This window comes from Carassius auratus, chromosome 45, assembly GCF_003368295.1.
Source record: "Carassius auratus strain Wakin chromosome 45, ASM336829v1, whole genome shotgun sequence".
Taxonomy (NCBI): domain Eukaryota; kingdom Metazoa; phylum Chordata; class Actinopteri; order Cypriniformes; family Cyprinidae; genus Carassius; species Carassius auratus.
In genome coordinates, this window is record NC_039287.1 from 7,168,685 (window position 1) to 7,194,547 (window position 25,863).

The 25,863-nt window shown below is 38.2% G+C and overlaps 1 protein-coding gene across 6 annotated transcripts in view; it reads right to left on the reverse strand.

Moving 5' to 3' along the window:
• The window catches only part of LOC113063071 (signal-induced proliferation-associated 1-like protein 1), a 79,688-nt gene extending 57,572 nt beyond the window's left edge, over positions 1-22,116 (reverse strand). For 2 of the 6 annotated variants that reach the window (XM_026233238.1, XM_026233237.1), the window contains exon 1: positions 21,787-22,116. The gene's annotated coding sequence lies outside the window, so the exon portion shown is untranslated. Of the gene's footprint in view, positions 1-10,358; positions 10,457-21,786 lie in introns of all 6 variants that reach the window. The other 4 variants (XM_026233236.1, XM_026233232.1, XM_026233234.1 and 1 more) reach the window with 3 other exon arrangements.
• Between the last annotated feature and the right edge of the window lie 3,747 nt (positions 22,117-25,863).

Genomic DNA, 25,863 nt, shown 5'->3' on the forward strand with positions numbered 1-25,863 from the left:
ATCTTTTTATACCTCTTACATAAGCATCCCTCCCTGATATGCCCCATGAAACTATTTGAAGTTGTAATATGCCAGAAGGTGGAAAGGAATTAAGCTCCCAGCATGAAATCAACACCTTTTTATTGCATGTTTAAAAAGAATACATTTAATTTGATGTGCCATATGTAAATTACTGTAATACCCATGCTCGACTCTAGAACAACCTCTTACTTATGGAGAAGAAAACACAAAGCATTTAACATAAAATCAACTGAGGACCTGTGGTAGGAGCACAGACATGGGACCTCTGTACACTCAGCACCTTAGTGGGCCTGCCTGGGGAGACTAACTGAAAAGTGAAATTGAAAGTGATGTGCCATACAGCCAAGTATGGTGGCCCATACTCAGAATTCGTGCTTTGCATTAAACCCATCCAAAGTGCACACACACACACACCTCGAACACACACCCGGAGCAGTGCATGGGCAACTATCTATGCAGCGGCAATCAGGAAGTAGTTGGGAGTTCACTGCCTTGCTCAAAGGCATCGCAGTCGTGGTATTGCAGCCCCGAGACTCGAACCCACAACCTTAGGGTGTGGAGTCAAACTCTCTAACTCTCTAACCACGAATTCACCTTCCCCTGTCAAGTTTAAAAGAATACATTTAATTTGATGTGTCATATGTAAATTACTGTAATACCCATGCTCGACTCTAGAACCACCTCTTACTTATGCAGAAGAAAACACAAAGATTAAATGATTTGCTAAAAAAACTGATGTGATCTAGGTTATGTACAGCTATGTGTCCACCTGCATGCTGTATGACAATTATTCACATCAAAACTATACTTTAGTTTTGCTTTGTTTGGGTATTTATCTCTGGTCTTAGAGTGATCACTCAGTATGTCATCAATTACTCACCCTCAGGTTGTTCCAAGCCTGCATGACATTCTCGAGGGTGAGTAAATGGCAGATTTTCTATTTGGGCTGAGCTGTCCCTTTAACTCAATAGCAGGTGCAAACACCAAAAGACATTTGAGAAATTCTTTGAGGTGAAGAAATCGATGTGTCTATCTCATTTGAAGGTGAGGCTTAAAAGACGAACAGACATTCAGCTGTTTTTCACTGCATGCCTGGGAACCGACTGTACGTGTTGAGGAGGAAGCTGTTATATCTGGAAGAGCAGTGAATGCGAGACTCAGCCAGTATGGAATAAATCAGCCCAGCCACAAAACAAAGTGGACTGCCGATGCATGAGTAGCGTACTTACAACTCCCACAGCGGCCTCGAGGTCCTCAGGGAGTTTGACTCATTCTCTATTCAAAAACTCTTCCTATTACATTCTCATAAACACAGCTACTGAAATATTGCACCACTCCTACCAGAAAGATTGAGCTGGGTTTTCTTTCCAGGATAAGCATCTTAATAGATGATTGTTTAAGCCACAGATTAAACGTTGTTTTGGAAAGAATTAGCTTTAACTTATTATTTCTTTACATCTGATATTATATATAATCCCAGCTGTAGCAGTAGAAACGACAGGTGCGATCCTTCATTATCAGAGTGCACTTAAAGCACTCTTGCACTCACTATTCATACAGTCTTCTGATTAGGATTAATTGGACACATCCAGAATTTAAGGTAATTGCCATATGATGCATTTGCATGGGGTTAGAATTTTTTGTTGGCTAGATGCTGTGGTGGTCAATACCGTTGCGGTGTGATGGAGACCCCCTGAGGAACCCTGAGGAGAGGGGGAGCCATGCTAATGAAAGCTTTAGGTCATTCCATTAACCATGGACTGGGCCTAATTAAAGCTCAGCCTTCATCCAGGCCTGAAGTCCTGCTGCTGTTTCACTTAGCTGCTATTGTTTTCATGATGTCCTCTGTGACAAACAAGTGGAGCTGCAGGGGTGATGCCACAGCACCCAGTGGATACTCATTTACAAGAGAGTTCACTACCTAGAGTGCTTTCGCTTCATTTGCATGATTGTGTAAGGCACACAAACCACAATTTTAATAAGCTTGACATGACAAAATAACCTTTAGAGTTTAAGAGCCAAACAAAGTCTGTTCAACATTAACTAAAATGGCCAATTTGCAATAGTTTATAACAGACAGTGACAAGAGCTCAGGCTTTCAAGTATCTCATTATACAACACACATTGTGATTATGGTTGTCAAAAGTACCGACTTCGGTACCAGTTTGTACTGAAATGTAAAAAATGAGATGACACCAGCATTTGCCACTATCATTTTGAGTGCTGATGAGCAGATTCTTAAGCACCTCGCAGTGAAGAGCATTAAATGATGATCATTGTAACCAATCACAGACATATCTGTTGGCCAATCAGAGGTGTTTAAGAATCCACTCAACAGCACTCAAAATGCTAGCGGGAAATGCTGGTATCATCTCATTTTTCCATTTTCAGTACCAACTGGTACCGAAGTTGGTACTTTTGACAATCATACTTGTGACACATCATGATTCAATACTTTGCAATGCATCACAATACCATAATTGGATTGTGCGACTGAGACTCAGCGTGTTTGCAGGTTTGGCTTTTATTTCAGTCTTTAAGTGCACTGAAATACTAGACTTTATTATTTAGGCAAACTGTTTCAATGCACAAATAAATATAAATATCAGTTCAAGGATCTACATGATCAATACAATATAATGAGATAAATTAATGTGGTTTTTAATATATGATGCAAGCTTATTAATTTTTCCCCCCTAATTTCAAACTGCCACCATTTGAATGCCAGTTATGTCAGGCTCAAAAACTGGTTCATTATTATTGCATTTCAAGATATCATTGTCACCTTCTGCAGAAATCCTCATTTTAAAATATTGCTTGCATTAACTTAACATCTTTGCATTTATACATAGGTATTATTATTCAGAAAGGAAAAGTAAACAAAACAAAAATCAATACAATGCTAACAAATTCAGACCACAAAATGCAAGCAGTTTTCATAACAAGCCGATACATTAATATTTGTTTGGCAGGCAAGACGAATCATTAAAACCTTCAGTGACATGATCTGTATCCTCCCGTTTCCAAGGCAATTAAAATGAGACTGACAAGTCCATGGTTAATGACTGTGAGAAATGTTATAGTTGGGCTCTTGGGTAATCCCAGTGCAGTGCAGGTCCACGGGGCATAAGCCATGTGATTCTTTGACAGATGTACAGCTTTGTGCCAAAAAAAAAGCCCTAAAAGAAAGGCCTAAGCCTTTCCTCAAATGCCTTCATCCATGCAGCTAACATCCTAAGAAAGGGTCAAGTCATTCCCTGACTTCAGACATCTGGGCTGCTCCATGCTAAACAAAACAATTAACTGCAGAGGCAGGCACTTCTCAATACATGTCTGCAGTGAAGGAACACGAGGCAGCTCAGAAGCACACCCTGCCTCAAGGAACAAGAAGTTCATCTGAATAGATGGCTGTTTCCGTGAGCTGACTTGGCAGGAGGGATGCTGACAAAATGACTATGCTGCTGAGGACATCCATTTCAGAGCAAGGGGATTCAAAGGTGAAACATACAATTTCCATGGCACTAACAGCCCAAAATTGCAACAATAATGACTGTTTACTGGTAGCTACAAAATTGGTTTGCCAAAAGTACCTAACCATATTGCTATGTCAGGTTGCTCAAATAAACAGTAATGTTCTGAACTTGCATACAAGAAAAGAATTTAACACAGAAAGTGAAATAGTATTTGTTTCCATTTACCAGCACAAGTACATACAAACACATAAACAAGGACATAATGACAAAAGAAAATGACCAGGACTTGATTGTATCCATCAGGAATGGATTGGATCGTGAAAAGTGGGTGATCTGAAATCAGCCATTTTGCTATTATGATTATTTTCCTAACTATTTCAGAGTCATTCCAAACCTGAATGAATTTATTTCTGTTCATCACAAAGGATGATATTTTGAATTATATAGAAATATTCCGTACGTCATTCAGATCTAAATGTTGTTTTGGAAGTCATACTTTTGCAAAAGATACAAAAGTTGTCATTATGGCAGTCCCCTTAAAAATGCATTAATATCTACCATTTAGGTACTATTTGTACACTTTAGGTAATAATATGTACTTTAAAAGGTAGTAATATGCACAATTTAGGGGTAAATAATATTATAAAAAGTGTACCCTTTGAAATTTTACCACCACAGTGACAGCTTTAGTACCTTTTTTTCGGAGAGTGTAGATCAAGGGTCTTTAAACTCAGTCCTGGAGGGCCGGTGTCCTGCAGAGTTTAGCTCCATGAATTTGAGTAAATTGTAAAAGATTTTTTTTATCAGTACTGGTGAAAATTTTTAGCAAGACTGTATTGATTAAACCACCATCCATCAGTTTTATAGAGACTGTTACATAACTCCAGCTCTCAGATGTCAATACCATTAGGGTCAAAGCAGCACATATGGTCTTTTAATACAGTGTTTTCAAGCCCAGGTCGATGTAAGTGAAGTTCAGAGAGCAGCAGGGTAGATGCACTTAAACGTCTCAGCGTGTGTGTGTGTGTGTGTGTGTGTGTCTAGGTGAGAAGTCTTGGGTGCTGCTTCATTTCCCACTAATGCATTTCCTATACTCTTTCAGTCAGCTAGGGACAGCAAAAATGAGATCTGAAGCACAGCTCAGAGATAAAAATAACCAAATGATGGTTCAAGTGGTACTACATGTATTTCCTCTTCCTGAAATCTCTATATGCAAATCTGTTGCTTTGATTAGGGAAATACTCAATGGCATCATTAGTGACGCATCATGTGAGGAACACAGCTCACGTTCCTCCAAGTTGCCAACAAATCCTACAGAAGGCTCAGCAACAGACATTTTCTCATCTAGCACTGTCTATACTGAGATCAGAGTAATGTTGCAGGCACACAGGAGAAAATGACTGCTAATTACCATCATTACACAGCAAGGCCGTTACCGCCACTGCATCCTCGTTTCTACGGCAACAAGACAAGCAGAGGATGCTGCCGCGCAGTTTTCAGCCACCTGAGCAAAAGTCAGGCAGGTGTTGTGAAATTAGGAATCAAGCCAGTGAAGGAGAAACAAAGTTTTGAACGTTTGTCACCAGATGTTATACCACAGACCTGCTCACAGTGATTTTACATTATAGGCACTCTAACAAAAACCCATTTAATAGGCCGTATTACAAACTCACTCCCTAACGGACTGTTACTGCTACGTGGGTACCAGGTGAACCAGGCAAAAATATTAAGCTCAATCACAGAGTAATAGCTCACCTCTCCACAGCTCAAGCTGCACAATTTAATGCAGCGTTCATGTCTGTAAGCACAAACAGTACAGGACAAGTTTCTAAGTTTGTTCAAACCCCTAAGCCTACACTGGTCAATGGTAGGTTACCTAAAACAGTTAAAACCTTCAAAAAGGTTTTATAATCACAAACACATTGTATGTAACTGTACAATAAAATACAATCAAATTAATGATTTTTGCAAGTAAAATCTCACAGAAGTCCCTGTGTGACACTTCACATATGATCATATTTTACCTAATAGTGTTTATTCTCATTTTTGTTAGCAGTAATGTGCATTACAGTGTTACATCATATGTGTTCTTTCTGCAATAACATTATGCATTGGCCATATTTTATTGACAGACCCCTTACAATGAATTTATGTGGCTTTCTTTTTTAAATCAGTACAGCACCTAAATCGATACAGATTTTGAGTGCTCAAGTAAATCAGGATATTAACATATTATTGCTTAAAATATATGGTTAGAACTTGTCAAATTTACAGGCACTAATATGCCATCCAGTAATAGCTGAAATATTGTTATTGTGTTTTTATAGGGATTTTCTGGCAACCACAGCTGCCTTTTTTTTAAACTGGAAATTTAACAGGATACTTTGTAATAGTCTCAACAAACTAGTATTAGGTAACACTTCCATTTTCCCAGAACCGAGTGAACCTTTTTATTTGCAGCCTTGCTAGTTGACATGGTGATTTCAACTCTGTATGAAAAGACAGGCATTGTGAGGTAATGATGAGAATGATGCCAGGAGTTCAAAGAGAGTAAGAATTTTAATCCAGAGAGGAATGTGTCTCCATTTATCAACATCTGAGATTAAATATGAAGGAAAACTCAGATAGTGATTTAGTATTTCAAGAAGTAGCTTGTATAAGGTTCATTATCTATATTAAGCAGTACAAAAGATATCAGAATGCAAGGAACTTTATGCTCATCTGAGCTGAACCTGTACTTAACCTGTCATGGTAATCTGCTTCTCTCTCAAGTGAGCCACTGCAGTCAATCCTGTACTTTTAATTTGATAACTCATCAATTATACCTGATAGCGAACCTGCACACTCGGTTTCCATTAAAGAGCCAGTAAGATGAAAATTCTAAGCTTCCTATCACTGTTTATAAGTCCTGTACATTAGGTTTAAAAAACATTGTCATTTTGTCAAAATATCATTTTAAAATTATCTCAATTCTCAGAGATTCCCAAACGGTTCGCGCGAAGCTGTTCAAAAGATTCAGTTTCCTTAAACCCCACCTTTCGGTAGCATACTGTGTTCTGATTGGTCAACTGACATAGTTTTGATTAGTTGTTCCGCACACAACTTCACGGTAAACAATGCATCAGCATCTGTTTGGGGTGAATTATGTCTTATTCCTCTTACCGCGAAGCAAACAGTAAAATAAAAAACTTGAACAGTTTCGCAGCTTTTTCTTCTGTGTGGGTGTATTCAAACCGCGCGCATCAGTTTGAATCTGAATAGTGCATTCAACGCGGGGGTGTGGTCACATTAGATATAACGAAGGGAGACATGAAAAACAGACATCGCGTTGTTTTCATATGGATTACTTTATCACAGAATATCTGTTTTCGGCAGCACTTGTTTAGTTTTAAAGTACACATGTCAAGTTTTCTATAGATATCTCTCTCATGTCTCTTCGTTGAGTATTCACGGAGTTACACTTCATTTTAATGACGTGTTTGTAAATGAAGATCAGCGCAGACAGGCTGCAGACAGCACACATACTGATAAGACGCTCGGGAGAAAATGAACACATAACTTCATAATCATACTTCGCGTTGTGATTCGGAGATGCTCGTTGGTCTAAATAAAGTTGTCAATGAACCCTCTTTTATGGCCAAACGCTTTGAAAATCCCGCCTTGTACTCACCGAGATTAGAAAAGAAGTCATCATTAAAATGTTGTGAACACAACAAGGATTTGTTGTACTGCTCTGGTATTGTGGTAAGAATTAGTTTTAGCCATTGGTTCTTCTGATCTTCATTCTTTGGCAGTGAAAATAAAACAAACTTGCCTTTACAATTAAAAACACACTGTCTCCTGGACATGATGCTATCACACCAAACAGAGTGTCTGTGCGGGGGTAGGAGCAGGTCAGAGTTCTGTTTCTCCCAACATGGTAGCCGGAGATTATTATGCAAAGTGTTCCTAGTGACGTACATAGAGATGGGCAAAAGATTTGAAATCTATAACGACTCGTTTCAGCGATTCAGAGTCGACTCCTTACTTTAGAAGCCAATAACTTTATAAATCGTGTACTTTTTGGTTTAATTACTTTGCACATTATTTACACTGATGGACAGCTACATCATACACTGTAATACAGCTAATTTTTGATTTCCCATCTGTGTGGCTCTTTTTCAATTTTCATACAAGATCAAGGAGTTTAATCTGCATTTCATAAATTGTGCTGGTATTGAGATACAGGATACTTTCAAAGCACACTTACTAAATCAATATCACTTGCTTTCATTACTGATTTGATTCAAGTAATGTTTTATTAAAAAAAAAAAAAAAAAAAAAAAAAAGGTGCTATTTCACCTAGCAGTTTTAGGATTCCAGGAACCATTGGGTATTTAAGTGACTCTCATTTTCTGAGAAAATGCCCTAAACTAAACTTTCCTGAAGGCATCACCCTTACAGCTGACAATGAGTTGTCTGTGAGATCCCTTTTATTGCTGTCTTTGGTTTCTGAATTACAGTAACCACATAGCCAGAACCACAAACACATCTGTTCACAACTCTGGGGCAAAGAAGCAACAAAGCCACAAGTAAATGTATTCCACAGAGAGCAAACACACTTAAAATCACCCAAGGGAAGTAAACAAATGAAATTTGGTCAATTGCTGCTCTGAGTTTTAATTGACTGGCCATTAAACAAACAAGCAGTTTAGCAGATATTCATTTGTGAACTTGAACTAGACCAATTTTCAGTTATTCAGTTCAGTTATCAGTTATCAGATATTAAACAAACAAACAAAAAAACTATCAATGTATTCAACAAAATATTTTCAATTAATTATTGAATTTAATTTATATATCAAATAAAAATCAATCAATAATATCTAATGAAATGTATAAAAAAAAAATAACTTATTACCTGGAAAAAACTACTGTACTCTGCTATTACACTGCATAACTTTCTATTGTTTTCAAATCTGTGCTACCTTTGGCAATGACAAGTGCTCCATGAGTTTGACGTGCCTCACAGCCACTTTTCTAGCAATTATCCTAAAAGTGGCTCTTGTAGGGCATTGTTTCATGGTTTAGGTACTGGTTAAAATTGTTTGCATGACAGATCTTCTTTGAAGTAACAATAGAAGTAGTAGCATCACAACCACAACAGCTGATCACAAGATCTGAGTGCTCTTCCAAAATGGCAGCTTTCTAGACACCTTTCCAATTCTCTGATCAAAGCAGGGTCAAATCATTCACTAGAGCCCAATGAAAATGGCCCACTTGTTTTGAATGAGTGTGCACCAAACGCAGCTTGTCATCAGAGTGAATCACTCTTTTCAAAACATCTGAATGACAATGGAAAAAAACAGTTGCTCCTAGAATAAAATCCCAGAGGAAGTGATCACAGATCACATCATATTCTTCATGAATATGGCTGCATTAGCTACAGAAAGACTGTTACTAGTGGGTAAATTTACCAACATTAAAGGTAAGGTAGGCCGCTTTTGTAAAGGCTGGCAATCGCAAGCTAGATCCAGTCTGCAAAGCCACACCTCCTCCAAAACACATGAACGTGCACAGCAGACCAAACGCTAACCAGTGTCATGATAAGAGACGGCGTTGATGGAGGGTTGAATGCAATGCAGTCAGATTACCCAATGTCTCATTCACCGGTGAAAATACATTACAGTACAAAGTGCATAATATTACAATAATAACGCCTTTCATTCTCACTGGAACGTGCTGAAGATGTATCAGTCTATGCAAAAAGGGTATACAGAGGTATGCAAATACATATTTTGACAGGCAGTACGGACAGCCTATCTCAGCCTTCTGACCGAACATTTTGATTGGATGAACATTTTATGGTCCTATGCCTTCCACAGATGCATACATTTAGGCCACTTAACTTTTAAAATACATTTACATTTACATTTACATTTATTCATTTAGCTGATGCTTTTATCCAAAGCGACTTACAATTGCTATTTATGTCAGAGGTCGCACGCCTCTGGAGCAAGTAGGGGTTAAGTGTCTTGCTCAGGGACACATTGGTGTCTCACAGTGGATTCGAACCCGGGTCTCTGACACCAAAGGCATGTGACTTATCCACTGCATCAACACCACCCCTATAAATAGCGATTGTTCTTGGGATATGAAGAGATTAGGGGTGCACGATATACCGTATATCGGCCGATGATTAATGCGCATCTCATCAGTAAAGCCGGTTAACTAATCAGAGGTAAATACCATCAGGTGCGTGATTTAACATGGAGCAATTGTTACTACACTGAGCCGTTGTTAACTGATAAGCTGCGAAGATCTAAGCTGATAATGAACGAGAGACTTTCAACAAGCGTAACATAAATAATTTTTGAACCAAATCACCTACTCTCCTTTAAAATGTATTTTTATTGTTTTATTGTAATGTCAGTAGTACAAGTATGTACTACTTTTACAATGTGTATTATTTATCCATGTGATTTGCACCAAAATATCCCTGTTTAATTGTCAACAATAGTCAAATTATGTAAAAGGCATAACACCAAGATACCAAGAATACAGTCAAATGCTCAAAATTAGACTAACCAAGCTTTATAAAGCCTACAATCTTACTCTCAGCAATATGGGCACATCTCTAAACAGCATGTCCCAGTTAGATCTAAAGTGTGTCCAACAACAAAGATGCATAGCGTTTCATTCTACCCTCCCCAAATAATCATTAACCTACACTTCCTGGTGACAATATTTGCTTTGAGTCACAGAAAACCTAAATTCACACGTACACAAAAGTGTGGCTAGGGGATGCAAAGGGTACTGGTGCATGCACATTTAATTGTTCCTGTGTTTGCTGGCCTTTGCTACAGCTCAAAATGATGACCTCACCTCTATTGAGTCCAGATCCCTCTCACTCATTCCACATGACCAGCCTCGCCCATGACCCTCTGCTCACACCTTTTTAAAACAGCATAGCAGACTTCCTGCTGGAAGAGTTACAGGGTTTAAAATAGTTGCAAAGGCAACAAAAAGAACAATTTGAGAAAATCGAATTGTCGTCAGCAGCAAATGAGAAAATTTGATTTGAATCGATATCCACTTTATCAGACTGTATCTCTACAGTGCATTCCAGCATTTCCTTCACAGCTATTCAGCATCCTACACAACAACAAACCTATGACGTATGAAACAATAAGAAATGACTCATATGAGGCAGTTCTCAAATTGAGGTTTTCAGTTTGAATCAATTTAACAACTGACTCACTGAACCACTAGTCATTTATATTCAGGTCAGATTCCAGATGTAAACGTGCATTTAAAGATATCGTTTACATTTAAAGTATTCACTTTTTTTACATTTTGTTGTAGGCTAATAAATGGGTTATAAAAAAATGAATTTTCAATCATTACAATGCATCATCCACAAAATGTATTTGTGCATATAAAAAAGTGCTTCTCAAAACATTTCAATGTCTAGAGAAATTAAAATGTTTTCAGTTTGGACGGAATAAGAAAGATCTGGCATATTCTGATTTAAGCAATTAAATGAGGGGCTAAAGAACACAACGTTACTACCAGACTGCCACGAAAGCAGTGTTGCATATGACATTGAATTTATTTCACATGGAGATATTCGGTTTCCTGGCAATACATTCACTTCAATACATTCAGCCAGGAAGAACTCGCCAGTTCAGCCAGAAGTTCTGCTGAAATCAGCATATCAAAGATAAAGAGTAATGTCCATACACACAGAACAAGAAAAAGTACTGAAAATAGACTGTTGCCAACACAAAGTTTAGTAGTCTATTCGCACAGCTACATCTTTAGCCACAAAACCACTTAGCCCTGGTGCAAATCCATTACAGATTTATCATTGACATTAACACTGCTGCTGAAAGTGGATTAAACAGTAACAATATCACAATAGGCTGGAGATCATTAAAAGCAGATTAACACTAAATACAATAATCTTATATAATGGTGTTTGAAGGAGGACTTTAGTAAATCTCAGTAACCTAAATCAAATTATAACTCAAGTGGACCTTTATCTACTTGACGAAGCAGTGAAAACACTGCTGCAAGTGAGGTCAACCAAAACACAACACAAATTGCAAGCTCACATGTTACTTCACCTAACCATTAATGACCATCTAAGTAACCACAGAGTCTGCTGCTGTTTCCTCTGAGCATGCCTCATTTTACTCTATACCACGCAAAAGAAAAACTATCACAACCACATATAAAAAAAAATGCGAGGTCATGTGCATAAAATAAAATACTAACAATTGAGGAGTGGGGAAAAAACATACAATTATACCCCAATGAAAAGATGTTGTACCCATAATGGAACAATTTATGGAACAAAAATCTGAGTCTGGGATTGAAAATTCTAATTTAAACCAATTCCCTTCTGGAGTGGCAAAAAGGTTTCTAAAGCCAATGTCTTTTTTTCAATTCCAGACTGACCATCAACTGTGGAGAGAGTGAGCAGCACCAAGTTCCTGGGTGTGCACATCACAGGGGACCTCTCCTGGACTGAAAACACAGCAGCACTGGCCAAGAAATCACAACAGTGTCTCTACTTCCTCCGCAAACTGAGGAGAGCCAGAGCCCCACCCCCCATCATTTATACCTTCTACAAAGGCACCATTGAGAGCATCCTGACGAGCTGCATCACTGTGTGGTATGGCGCCTGCAACGCGTCCTTCTGAAAGACTGCAATGCATAGTGAGAGCAGCTGAGAAGGTCATTGGTGTCTCTCTCCCCTCCCTCCAGGACATTTATGGAAACCGCCTCACCCGTAAAGCCCTCTACATCACAGGTGATCCCACCCACCCGTCACACAGCTTCTTCAGCCTGCTGCCATCAGGGAGGAGACTGCGGAGTCTCCAGGCCAGGACCAGCAGACTGAAGGACAGCTTCATGCACCAGGCTGTCAGGAAGCTGAACTCACTCCCGAACTTGTGATAATACCAGCAATTTTTAAGAATCGGCTCAACAGTGCTGATAATTTTAGTGGGAAATGCTGGAACCATCTAATTTTTTACAATTCACTACTAACTGGTCCAGAATTTGGTACTTTTAACAACCCTGCTAATGGTTTCAAAGCTGCCTCACCCTGTGTTTTTTTTAACTGCCTGAAGAGACAGATTGTATGCATGTTGTATAAATTCACTGACAAGCTGCGCAAAACCACAATCATATTTTGAGCATGATTTAACCGTGCACGATTTTCTGTGGCCCTGACCTCTCGCAGTTTGCTATCCAAACCAATCCGAATGCAGCGTGCCTAAATGGCACACGAGAACAGAAAAGACCGGGCATATGCCTAAATAACGGCAGGTTCACACACACTGTTTTAGGGCTGAAACGATTGCTCGAGTAACTCGATTACAAAAAATTATCGAGGCAAATTCCTCTGCCTCGAAGCCTCTTTTAATTTATTTTAAATCTCTCAGGTTCTTTCGCAATTATTTTTTTTATGTGACACAATGAGTTTACGTCACCCACAAAGCGGAAAGAGACACAAGCGCTGCGTCCAAAGTCGCATACTGCCAGGAGTCAGCAGTGTTTTGATTTGAGTGCGAGGGCAAACGTAAAGAGAACGTTGTGGCGTGTGTTCATTTCAAGATAGAGCTGGCATACCACAACTAAGGCCCTATGATTCCGCGATGCAGAAAACGCGGATGGAATCGCGGAATCCAGTCATAAAAACGGAATTTACAGTTTAACGTGGATTGGCACGGAATTTGCCAAATTTTAATGAATTCATCAAAAATAGGTCATTGCACTTACATCAAATCATGAAATGGACTTATATCTGTAAATATTAAGCCGGAACAGTCTATTTAAATATGAATCCTGCATGTTCTGCGTGTCTCTGTTAATGAATGGAGTAGAGTTGTTCCGATTCCGATACTAGTATCGGAAATATCTCCGATACCACAACAAATTCTGGCATCGGCATCGGCGAGTACATGAACCCATATACCGATCCGATACCATTTTCTTAAAAAAGACCTAGTTATGACCGCAAGCTTTGCCTAACCGCTGCACGGTTCTTCTTCGCTGCTCAAAATGCATTGAAAACACAGGAAGTTGTGCTGTGTTGCCACAAGCAACCCCTGTTTAGAGCAGCGAAGAAGAAATGAAAACGCGTTAGCAGCCCTTATCTATATATGACTGGATCACTCATCACATTCTAAACTGCCAAAAGACAGTGAAGCCGCTACTATATTATAGATCAGTGGTTAGCAGTATGTCTCTGTAGTACCGGTAGTTACAGACTCTCGAGTATATTCAGTACCGGCAACTGCGTTCAGTCGCTTCCGTGTAAGTCAAAACGCAGGGCTCCAGACAGTAGCCGAATATATACTAGTGTCTGTGAATATTAAACTGCAAAATACTATTTAAATATTACTCCCGCAAAATCTACATCTCTGTGGGTGACTGGCACAGATGCGCGAGAGCTCGCTGTTTTGTAGTCTCTGCTGTGTGTCATGAGGACACGAACGCATAAACCGTCACTTCATGAGAATTTACCGTTTCATTTGAGAATACTGTCATATCATAAACTGCGTTTTGACTTACACGGAAGCGACTGAACGCAGTTGCCGGTACTGAATATACTCGAGAGTCTGTAACTACCGGTACTACAGAGACATACTGCTAACCACTGATCTATAATATAGTAGCGGCTTCACTGTCTTTTGGCAGTTTAGAATGTGATGAGTGATCCAGTCATATATAGATAAGGGCTGCTAACGCGTTTTCATTTCTTCTTCGCTGCTCTAAACAGGGGTTGCTTGTGGCAACACAGCACAACTTCCTGTGTTTTCAATGCATTTTGAGCAGCGAAGAAGAACCGTGCAGCGGTTAGGCAAAGCTTGCGGTCATAACTAGGTCTTTTTTAAGAAAATGGTATCGGATCGGTATATGGGTTCATGTACTCGCCGATGCCGATGCCAGAATTTGTTGTGGTATCGGAGATATTTCCGATACTAGTATCGGAATCGGAACAACTCTAATCGGAATCGGTATCGGGAATAGAAAAAGGGTATCGGAACATCTCTAGAATGGAGCAGAAGCGCATCTTCATTCATTAAACACACTGAAGCGAACGTGATGCTCCAGTGATTTCAGCGTCTCACTAAATAAGTACGTGGACACATGAACAACATCTCCAGAACTGCTCTGACAGTCACTTCATGAGCATTTGACAGTTTGATTAGAGTAAAACTAGCGTCACATCAGATACACAGAACTGTAAAGGTACGCTAACCCGTCAAAATAAAAGTCTGGTTAAAAACTATTGTTCAGCACAATGTACATAGCCTACTACTAAAAAAACCAGATCGGCTTTCATCGTGGATGAAGCGGAGTCCAACATTATTTTTTTTAAGGTTTAATCACACATTTCTTCCATGTTTTATTTTTAATAGTAAATCCCCTTTGTTTACCAAAAAGTTAAGTTTGCTTAATTTTTAATAATTAAAAGATAAATTAATGTTTTGCGTTTAATGTTTAATGTGCATCTCAGAAATGGCTTTATTTAAAACCCCACCCAATTGGCACTTAAAAGCACTTAATTCATCTGTCAACTTTATTGTCATTGTTCACAGTACAAGTACAGACAGAGAAACAATGGGTAATAATTAAATGTTTATTTTTGATGTATGCATTGCATTCTATGCATTTAAAAATAGTTAGTTGTTAATTTTAAGAGACCCAGGAGTCTCATTTTCTCCTGAATAATTAATATTGCACTTTAAGCAAAAACACATTTTATCCGATTACTCGATTAATCGATGGAATTCTGGGTAGAATACTCGATTACTAAAATATTCGATAGCTACAGCCCTACACTGTTTGTGCATGCATGGCAAAGAAAGAAAAAAAAATCCCTGGACATGGGATTTATTTATTTTGTCATATGTCTAAACATTTTGTCACACCTTTATTAAATTATTATTTTGACATGTCTGTTCTAGAGACATGTTACTTGTAACTTTTTAATAAAGCTCTTATTGGTTTTCTTTCGGAAATATATTTCAAATTTATACTGAATGCATTTATGACTAGGGCTGCACGATGTGTCGTTTAACATCGATAGTCACATCGCAGGATGTGCAATGTAGGCTGTCGTAGTTGATCTGTTATTCATTAACTGATTAAAATAGAATGGTGATAGATTTTTTTGTCCATATTGCACAGCCCTACTTGTCAGTGAACAACGGCTGTGTAGTTAATGCTGCTCCATGTGAAAGTGTTGATGATAGTGATTTACTGCTTATTACAGAACCGGCATTACTGCCAAGGTTCACATTAAACATTGCATGTGATTTTTCGTGCAGCTTTAATAAATAATTTCCTAATTTTTTGTAACAAATATTATTACAATTTATTCAAACTATAAAATAAGTTTATAAAAACATGCTTTTCCATGTGAATGTTCAGTCAATGCAATGTATAATCCACAAAATGTTTAATGTTGCATAACGTAACGAGACAAAACAAATAAATTAAACAAACTAATTGTTTTATTAATTTCACCATCACAGCCATCACATCCTCATCAATGAATGTCAGATCTTATTATCTATCCATTTGCAGTAAAGATTTACCAGAATTCTATTCTGAAGCTAGTGATTATGTCATTTAGTCAACATGGAAACTTAATATTTTATAAATCACTGTAACCACCACAACCACAGTGTGGATGCAAGCCACACTGAGAAGAACATAATGCATAGGAAGAACTGCCTGACACTTTCCACTCCATTACAAAATATTCCAAAGAAGTGCAGTTTAACTAACTGACCGATAAGGCAAACCAGAAAGCTGTTAAGAAACCACACTATGATTAAGGGAAGTGAACATGCCATAAAAATAACATGTTCCAAAAGACACAGTATTCAAAATGAGATTAGGTTTAAAATAGATCAAAAGGAATCTTGAAAGGCTTGGAGAATATGACATTGACAAGCTCCCGTTTATTAAGCCCCCAGTTATTTCATCATGAAAGTGAATAAGTTACTCTCCTAAATATGTTTGCTCAAGACATTGTGTCAGTCCCTAAAAAAGTAAAAATATACAATCATATATTCCTTTATTGGAAGGTGAAACACCACTGATAACGCATCCATGCAATCCTAACTTAAAGTGGTCATATGACACGATTTAAATTTGTCCTTTCTCTTTGGAGTGTTACAAGCTCTTGGTGCATGAAGAAGATCTGTAAAGTTGAAAAGACTAAAATTTAAAATCCAAAGAGATATTCTTTATAAAAGTTAAGACTTGTCCACGCAATCCTAAAATGCCTTGTTTAAACACCCCCCACCCCCACCATGTCTACGTCATTGTGTGGGAAGATTTGCATAACACCGGCAAAATGTTCATGCAAAGAAAGGTGGTGTAACTTTTATTCATGCTGTAGTATTGTTGTTGCCACCGCCTCCATGTTGCGGAGATGCTGTGTGTATCGTTGTTAAAGCTAAACCACTTTGTTTGGCCTACCAAAAGAGGACAATATCCGCTTCATCATGCCTAGAACTGATCCATGCTGGTCACTGAGTAAATACATCAACTTTGCGCTGTGAAACACCAGATCGGCTTTCATCGTGGATGAAGCGGAGTCCAGCCCCAGGGTCGTCACATGTGATTGCCGCAAGTTATTGTGCCGACATTACCATGCTCTGAAACATGACGATGACTGAAACGAACTGTGATTGGTTGTTTGACATGTTGGCCAATGAAAGCTGCCATGGATTGCAGACCTTCAGCCATCAATCTGAAGGTCTGGCTACGCCAGACTATATATATGAGTTTTAAGCAGCATAGAGTAGTGCTTGTTTGTCATTTCTTCGATCACAAATGCAGAAAATGGTTTTGTTTACGCGGTGCGATACGCAACGCAACACGTAAAAACACATTATAAATCATTATAATCAGTAATTATGTCCCCACTGGATGCAACAAATGCCTCGTTTGTAATGGGCTTTATAGTTTTTTTTTTTGTTTGTTTTTTTTTGCCATCACGGTGTGTTAATGGCGTAACATTTCCATCACACGCTTGAGGTATTCAGCCAATCACAACACGCTGGATAGCTGGCCAATCAGCGTACACCCCGCTTTTCAGAATGAAGAGCTCTGTAAAAATCGATGTGTTTCAGAAAGGCGGGACATAGAGGAGCAACAATAATGATTTTTTTTTAACCTTATACCGCATTAACACATTGCATTAAACCAAATACAGAACATAAATGTTCTTTTTGGCAACATCATATGACCCCTATAATGTTTCAGTCTGCCAAAAGGCATTAGGCTTTTAGTTTACTTTTTGAAAGGAAACAATTACATTACTTCTGAAAAGTTCAATATTGAGAGTCTTGAATAAGCTGCATGAATCAAAAACATAGTATGAATCCTGCATCTCAAATTCCACAGCGCTCATTTCTCACCTTCAATTTTCAACAAACTGTCTACATGACTAATGGCTGCATAAATCTGAGGCTACAGCCTGCATTAAGACGGAGTCCAGAGTGGTAGAGGAAACAGGACAGTAATTAAGGAGTCCAAAAGTAAGATAGGTGCCTTCAAAACTAATTTCAGCATTTGGATTTCATGTTAACACCCATCCTCTCTAGAGCAAGATGCTGAAAATCTCTGTTCTCCTGTACGGAACAGAACAAGCGCTGTTAGGCAGATGGCGAGACAGTTGGTGGGAATATCAGCGATAATGCAGATACATTGTGAACCTTCAACTGTTTCTTTGCCATTCATCAGATCAGCAGCTGCTGCTTCCAGGAAGATGTGAGATTAAATGAGGTGGCAAAACAATATGCTGGAAATAAGTATGGTTTAAAACCACCTGTGGCTGATTAAAAAAAATAAAAAAATAAATAAAAATAATAATAATAATAATAATAATGTTTTCTACCAACTTTCAGGACTAACTATAGCAAGTTGGGTGGGAAAAGATCATTTTCTTTCCTTTTCCTGTTTGTGACTTCACTTATTTCATTGTAACCCATGGGCACTTATTTGGATTTTCCACCCAAACAAAAAAAATGTCAGTTCAATTACACACCTTTATCCCACTATAAACCCATAAACATTTTGTTCATCTTCAGAATACAAATTTGAATTTCTAATATTCTAATCACTTTTGTACACTCATTGAAAATCCAACCAAAACTTTCACCCATCAAAAAGTTATTTTAACATAGTAAAAAATAATCCCTATGTGTGCACTGTGCATGTGTATTAATCAATGTTTATATGTGAATAAAAGCCTAAATTAAATCTGTTAATCATAAAAAACAAACATGGAAAATTTGGTTGGATTTTCAATGGATGGTCAAAAATGAAAGATGAAAGAATGTGGAGTGAGAAATGATTACAGAATTTTCTTTTGAGTAACCAACTCTTTAAAAAGTTCATTTGGATGTGTCCAGTAGCTAATTGTTTCAGATAATATAAGTTGGACTGGACAAACCCAAAAGCTGAGCCTCTATCTATATCATATAATATTATATTCCAGTGAAAATTAAGTCTTAAACATCAAAAAGAAGGACCATTAGATACTGTCTACTGTATTGGATCACATCTGATGAAGACTTGTTACAGAATTAGATTTGGATGTTGTCTGTTGCCAAATCTTAAAAAATACACTTGCATAACCGAACAATGGACATGATTTTACATAAACCAAACTTCCATAGCAACAGCATATAACAACAACAGGAGAGGCTTTTAAGCGCTCAAACTCACACATATTTGTTAAACCTGAGGCAATGATTAAAACGCATTTGCCTAACCTTAATCCAGCAGTACCTATAGAATCTTGAGCCACTCTACATGTTAAAAACTTTTGATAATCCCACAGCTGCCAATCATCCACCCAAGCGTCTTTTTCCCCTCGCACATTTCCTTTTCTACATGTTTCACAGCATGTGCGTGCCCACCTACACACTCCCTTTCAATAGGCTACTTACTTAATATTGGAAATGCGACACTGCCTGCAGATAACTGCATCCTTGGCATTCTTAGATAGAGGCTGGGGACAGAAAACACTAAATCTAAGTAAGGTTTTGAACAGTAGGAATATTTGCTTGCTACTGACTTAATCAAAATCAGGTTATTAATGCAGCATTGTTTACATCTAAAAAAGATCTGTAACAGGTGATGTCCAAATAACAAAAAGGAAAATGGGATCCATGCTGTTCCACAGATTTAACAACAGCAAAGTGAACGTCTGAAGGTGGTCAACTGAGGGGGGAAAAAAGCCTAAAAGTGGACAGATTGCCTACTTTTAATCAGCCACACCAAAGCCCCTTTCACACTGCCATTCCGGCAAATACAGGGGTAAAGTGTTCCTGCAATTGGTCCCTGGTCGCTAGATTTGGCACTTTCACACTGCCAGTGATGACCCGGTATATGTGCGTGCTTTCACACACAACCCTTGAAGATCCCGTAACGACACGTGACATCAGCGCGTGACGTGTAATGTACGAGTCGACAACGCTAGGCACGTTATACTTTCACTGAAGCAAGCAAACGATCTCGGCGTCAGCGCAGAAAGTAACTGATCTCTGCTTCATTACAGTTTGCACATATGTTTTCATCACGAATGTTGATCTTCCTTCAAAACAGCCGGTAAAAGAGTCGCACGATAACGCGCGTCATCACTTCGACACGGAATTAGATCTGGCTTTTGTTCACAGCGCTCGTACCGGGTCGAACCCCGCAATGTTACTAGGTCCCCGACCCGGGTTCAATTCGGTAATCAATTCCGGGACGTGGTTGCTTTCACACAGAAGGCGACCCGGCAATGTTCCGGAAATATTGCGGGTCCGACGTGCAGTGTGAAAGGGGCTCAAGACAACACAAAAATAGCTGCAGGCCTTTCAAAGGACACGGCAACATCAATATCTCAAGGACATGATGAGTCCAACACAAAGTTCCATCTTGACCATCTTTAAGATCTGATGGTCTGCATCTTCCATACATCTAAAGTTAAAAAGGGAATGCGCGAAAGCACCTCGATCAGGGACCTGCTCTTCAAATCCACCCCCACACAAACTGAATTTAGAGTCTGGCCAATACACAGTGAGCCCACACCACCCACACAACGAAGAAAAGACATGCAAATGACAAATCAGTGAAGCCCTTACAGGGAGAGTGAAGTGCCATTAGTCAACCTACAATACAGAAGTCACAATTCCGACGTGACAAAATGTTATGCATAACAAATTCAATGCAATCTACAGCCCAGTGACTCCTCCAGTTGGACACCTGATATGAATCTCAGCTAATGCAGCAGATTCCATAGATATTCAGTTCCATAAATTGCATCCGGAATGAGCCTGTGATGGGTAGGCAGCTGTCTAGTTTTTAGAAAGCCTTTGTTCTCAAATATGATAGATCAATCGATAGATAGATAGATAGATCGAGAGAGAGAGAGAGAGAGAAAGATAGATAGATAGATAGATAGATAGATAGATAGATAGATAGATAGATAGATAGATAGATAGATAGATAGATAGATATCAATTAATGTGCAAAACTGTTCAGATTATTTGTGATTAATAAGGATTTTTTTTATTCATTCATTCTGTAGAGATTGTACTCAAAAAAAGGATCAACTACATAGATACATTTCTTTTCCAGGGCTCGAAATTACACTTTAAATTTTCACAAAACTGAAAAGATATAGGCTATTATTTACCAGTGGACCTTAACCAAGTCACTCCCCGCTAGTAATGAAAACACAGGAGTAGGATATGTATTTTCATGAGTTACAAACCATATTATTGAATTCTCTTCTTGACTGATGCAATAATGAATAAATGTGCATGTGCCATGCACAATCCATGTTGATGAAGTTGCTCGGCTGTCAGCTGTAATCGGCTGTTTCTGAGATCTTCCCACATCTGGAGTTAAAACCAAAACTCTTCAACTATAACCGCACCATTTTCACCTTGCTGGCGCTGTCTTGTTTATCAGACTGAGATCAAATAAACACGACACACATAGGACTATGGGTTTACATTCCGACTGCTATCAGTTATCAAAATCTGGTCACGTTCACTGCAACTTTCTGATCAAATCTTGTTTTGATCTGATCATCAGGTGAAACGAGATCATTCGTTAACCGTCGCAACTCGCACGAGAGGTAATGTTACAACGAGGAATTTTAGCGCGTACACAGACACGTTTTCTTCGAAGAAACACATCCGTGGACCCTTTTACAGATATGCAAGCACGGTCCGGAGTTGGCATGCACAGTTAAATCACAGACATCTCACGAACTCACCTTCTTCCCTTCTCCAGCTCTCGCTGCTCTCGTGCGGTCTCTTCTCCCACAAAATCTTCTGATAAAAGTCCGACACGAGCGTCTCTCCGCCAGCCGAGTGCAGTCTATGTGCGGCCGTTATTCCTGCTGTTTTCCCGTGTGTCGCGGGAGAATTTTCACTGTATTGCTGTATCTACTCCATGCAGCAGTACCGTTGGCCCCAGCGTCTCGTTCACAATTATTCAACTTCGAAGTTCATACAAAAGTTGCAGCTCCGCCTCGCGCTGCAGCTGCTGATGAGGTCACTTCAAGCTTAGCTTACAGGGTTCTCGCGATAGCTGAGCGCTGCTAGAGGGGAGCGTGTTTTGGAAGCTTATTTGGATCTCTGGGAATGGGCCCCCCCACTGACTGGGTTGCCGTGGCAACAGCGCAATTTATGTGCTGCACGCTTTTCACGCGACTGTTTTCTTGGACAAGAGTAGCAGGGTTGACCTGTAGGCTACAACATGTGCTCTGCTGTCTTGTTATTTGGGTAGCATTTGTGACGTTTTATTCTAAGCATAATGGTCAACACTTGATTACTAGTAGGAACCTACCTCATTTGTCAAACCTTTTTCAGTTTAACCAATTTAATATTTTTAAATGTTCTTTGCTATTTGTAACCAAATAGTGCCTAATAACTGTAAACACCAGCAGAAAGTAGTGTGTGAAAAACAAGACCCTTTAACACTTTCATTCTCTGTTCTTTTCTGTTCTGTTCTGTTTTCTTATTATTTGTTATAAAAAAAATGTCCCTTTAACACTAGCATCCCCTGGAATTTTTCTGTTCTATCTACTGGTTTTATTTAAGAAAAAAAAAAAATTTATAAATTTTTTTTTTTTAACTTCCTGTAAGTAAATTTGGATACAAGTGTCTGCTGAATGACTAAACGCAAATGTAAATATATTCCAGTGAAACCTTAAAAACTAGTAGTTGTCAAATATTTAGAGATTGACCAATATGAATTTATATGACAATACGCTAGCTATTGTTTATGGTTTATATCTTTTTCTTTTGTTGTCAGTGGCCACTGACAGGCGTTATATAAATGATATAAGATGCAAAGTGTTAATTAAGTAAGTTTGTCCAAACTTTTGTGTAAGATTAAATTTAAACATTGTTCAAATATAATTCCTCATTCTGGAATTCCGTGTATACTCATGTCTCAGAAATATTCCCAAAGAAAATCGAGTTATCACATGCAATTAAACCACAGAAGATTGTTAGTAAATATATTTCAGTGTTAAAATAATGTTGTTTGTTACCATGACAACTGGCTTGCAAACACAATGCTGCAGATTTTAGAAAAGCTACTACCACTGCAGCACACCCTGTCCATGTTTGACGACAGATGTTTTAATCCAAGAGAAATAAAGAGCACATACAATCCAAAATGTAATGTCCTCATTGACCACATGAGAGGAGGTTAATCTCTTTGAAATGAGTGCACTAGTTTCCCTGCATACTCTTTTGTGAGAAACTCCATTAACAAACAACATGCTGTTCTTGAGAAATAACACAGTTGCTACATTTCAGGAAAAGACAGAGAGAAAAAAAAGGAAAGGAGCATGGATGATCATCACAATGCAGAAACAGAAATCATAATGTTGAACAGGTTGCTACCATCTGACCATTCCTTCTAAATTATTTAGGAATGTCTTTGTCCCATTTGTGCAATCAATACTTGATGCCCCCTAAATGTTGACCACACAATCGCATGTGTGACCTCACATAAGAATGTCTTGTCATAGATGCTAAGGGGAACAGGAAGAATGGTCCCATTCATTTAGGTCCACTCAAGCGATGCGGAGACACTAATACAGAATGACATGCAGAAAGGTGACAAGTTGTTGCTGAGCACACAGGGTCTTTGTGTGAGCCAATGAGAAGAGTGTGAGGCCTTCAAAACTAGTTAGTCCAAGAGATTAACATAATTTAGAATACAATTAAGATAGCCCATGTTGTTTATTGTTCATATTTGTGTTATTATATTGATAGAATCTGCAAAGTAATTACCAAATGCCCACAGAGAGAGATTAATGACTGTCACTTATATTCACTATGTGAGTTCCAATTAGCATTTCCCTCAGAGAAGCATAAAGTCCTTATGCAAGTTAGTAATTGCAGTCGCATTAAGAAATCATGATTATCTTTTCATAGGTGCACAGCGCACATAATGCGGTGTGGAGTATGAAATTGATCATTGCTTCTGGTGCTCTGCGATTCACAACGGCTCAGTCAATATCCTAAAGCACTTCTCGCTTTTACCCACTGAAAAAGTACATTTGTTTTATTTCTTCATCTGTGGAGTTAGCAAAAAGGAAAATGTATAATTGTACATAATAGGATTTCAAATGATATTTCATATAATGTTTGACAGCTCACGTAAATCGTATTTGAATTATCATATTAATTATTAAACAAAATATGCATATTTTGAATTAATTATGTATGTGTGTGTATGTGTGTGTGTGTGTTCTATATTTTAACAATATTCAGATTATTTATTGTAATATATTTTGCATCATAAAAATGTTAGACAGACAGATATATAGACAGGTAAATATATTATATATTATCATAATATTATTTACTGAATATATAAATACATTTATATTTGTATCTGTCTATCTATAGCATATATCTAATGAACAATATTTATGACAATAAATTATATTACAGTATATACTCCACATTACATGTTTAAAATATTTGAATTTATATATATATATATATATATATATATATATACAGTCTTTTTCATCATGTCCAAGCCGGTATAAAGGAGGGATGAGAAGGCAGAGTAGAAAGAGTCTGAATGCTGTGAAGTTCTCTCGGGGTGCTTAGCATTCCACATTGCGCACCTTCAGAGCTCAGAGAGCCAGCGTGACTCAGTCTGGTGTGAAAGCACAGTGTGGCGAGGTGGGAGGATGACAACACAGTGCTTAGCAGAAGTGTCCTGAAGCTGGAACCCCCCCCCCCCCAAACTACACGCCCCCGCTGTATGCGCATGCACCCCAAAAATAATACTGATGAACATCTTGTTTCTCTCTTTTTCTCTCTCCTAAGGATGCATTGGTTTAATTTTCTCAATGCCTGGCATGTTTTTGTTCTGAGCAAATCACTGATTAAAAGAGGACAGGTGAGAGCCAATTGTATGGAAGTATTTGGTTATGTCATTACAGGATTATCTAGGAAATGAAATCTGAGGGAAGCTAAGGGCTGTTTTTGAAGCTCTCCCTGACTTCCTCATAATACCGACAATGGGGATGGAGAAAAAAAGATCAAATCTACAGTAGCTGGGTTAAATTTCTGCTCATGAATGTGAGCCAAAAGTGTTCTCATGTAATCTTCAGACTTTGGCTGTTCTTACTTGATAACTGTTGTTATGTTATCTAAGTTAGCCCTTCATCAAGTGTCAGGGCTTGAGTTCCCGGTTGAGATGTGAGATTATTCAGTTCAGACTTTTTATTTTTTATTTACAACACTATATAGAGCTCTTTCACTTGGCCCACACTGTCTGTCAGAGATAACACATAATATAGAGCCATCGTCAACAGAACACATTGGGACACCTGAATAGAGTTACTAACTTTACAAATTCATCCTCTGCACACAATGCACATTTAAATGAAATATTTGTGTAAAAGGCAAATAGCAGAGTTAGGCAGATCAACGAGACTTTTAATAGAATATGAAAACATTTGTGTGTTCATGTGAGCCAAACAGTCTCCAGCAATATTAACGTAGATAAATGTTTTCTATTGTAATAGTAGATGTACATACATGTTACGTTTTGTATGACTATTAAACATTTATTTTATGACTACTCTCTTCTGTAGAACATAATAGAAAATATATTGAAGTGTCTATGCATTTAAAGTTACATTCATAGTATGGACACTTGATAACAATTAGTTCATTTTAGCCCAGGCCTATTAAATAATATTAAAAATAAAACTATTGATTTACATAATCTATTGTAAATGCCAAAATAAACATTAACTAAGATCAATAGATACTTTGGAAGTATATTTCATTGTTATTTTATGTTAACT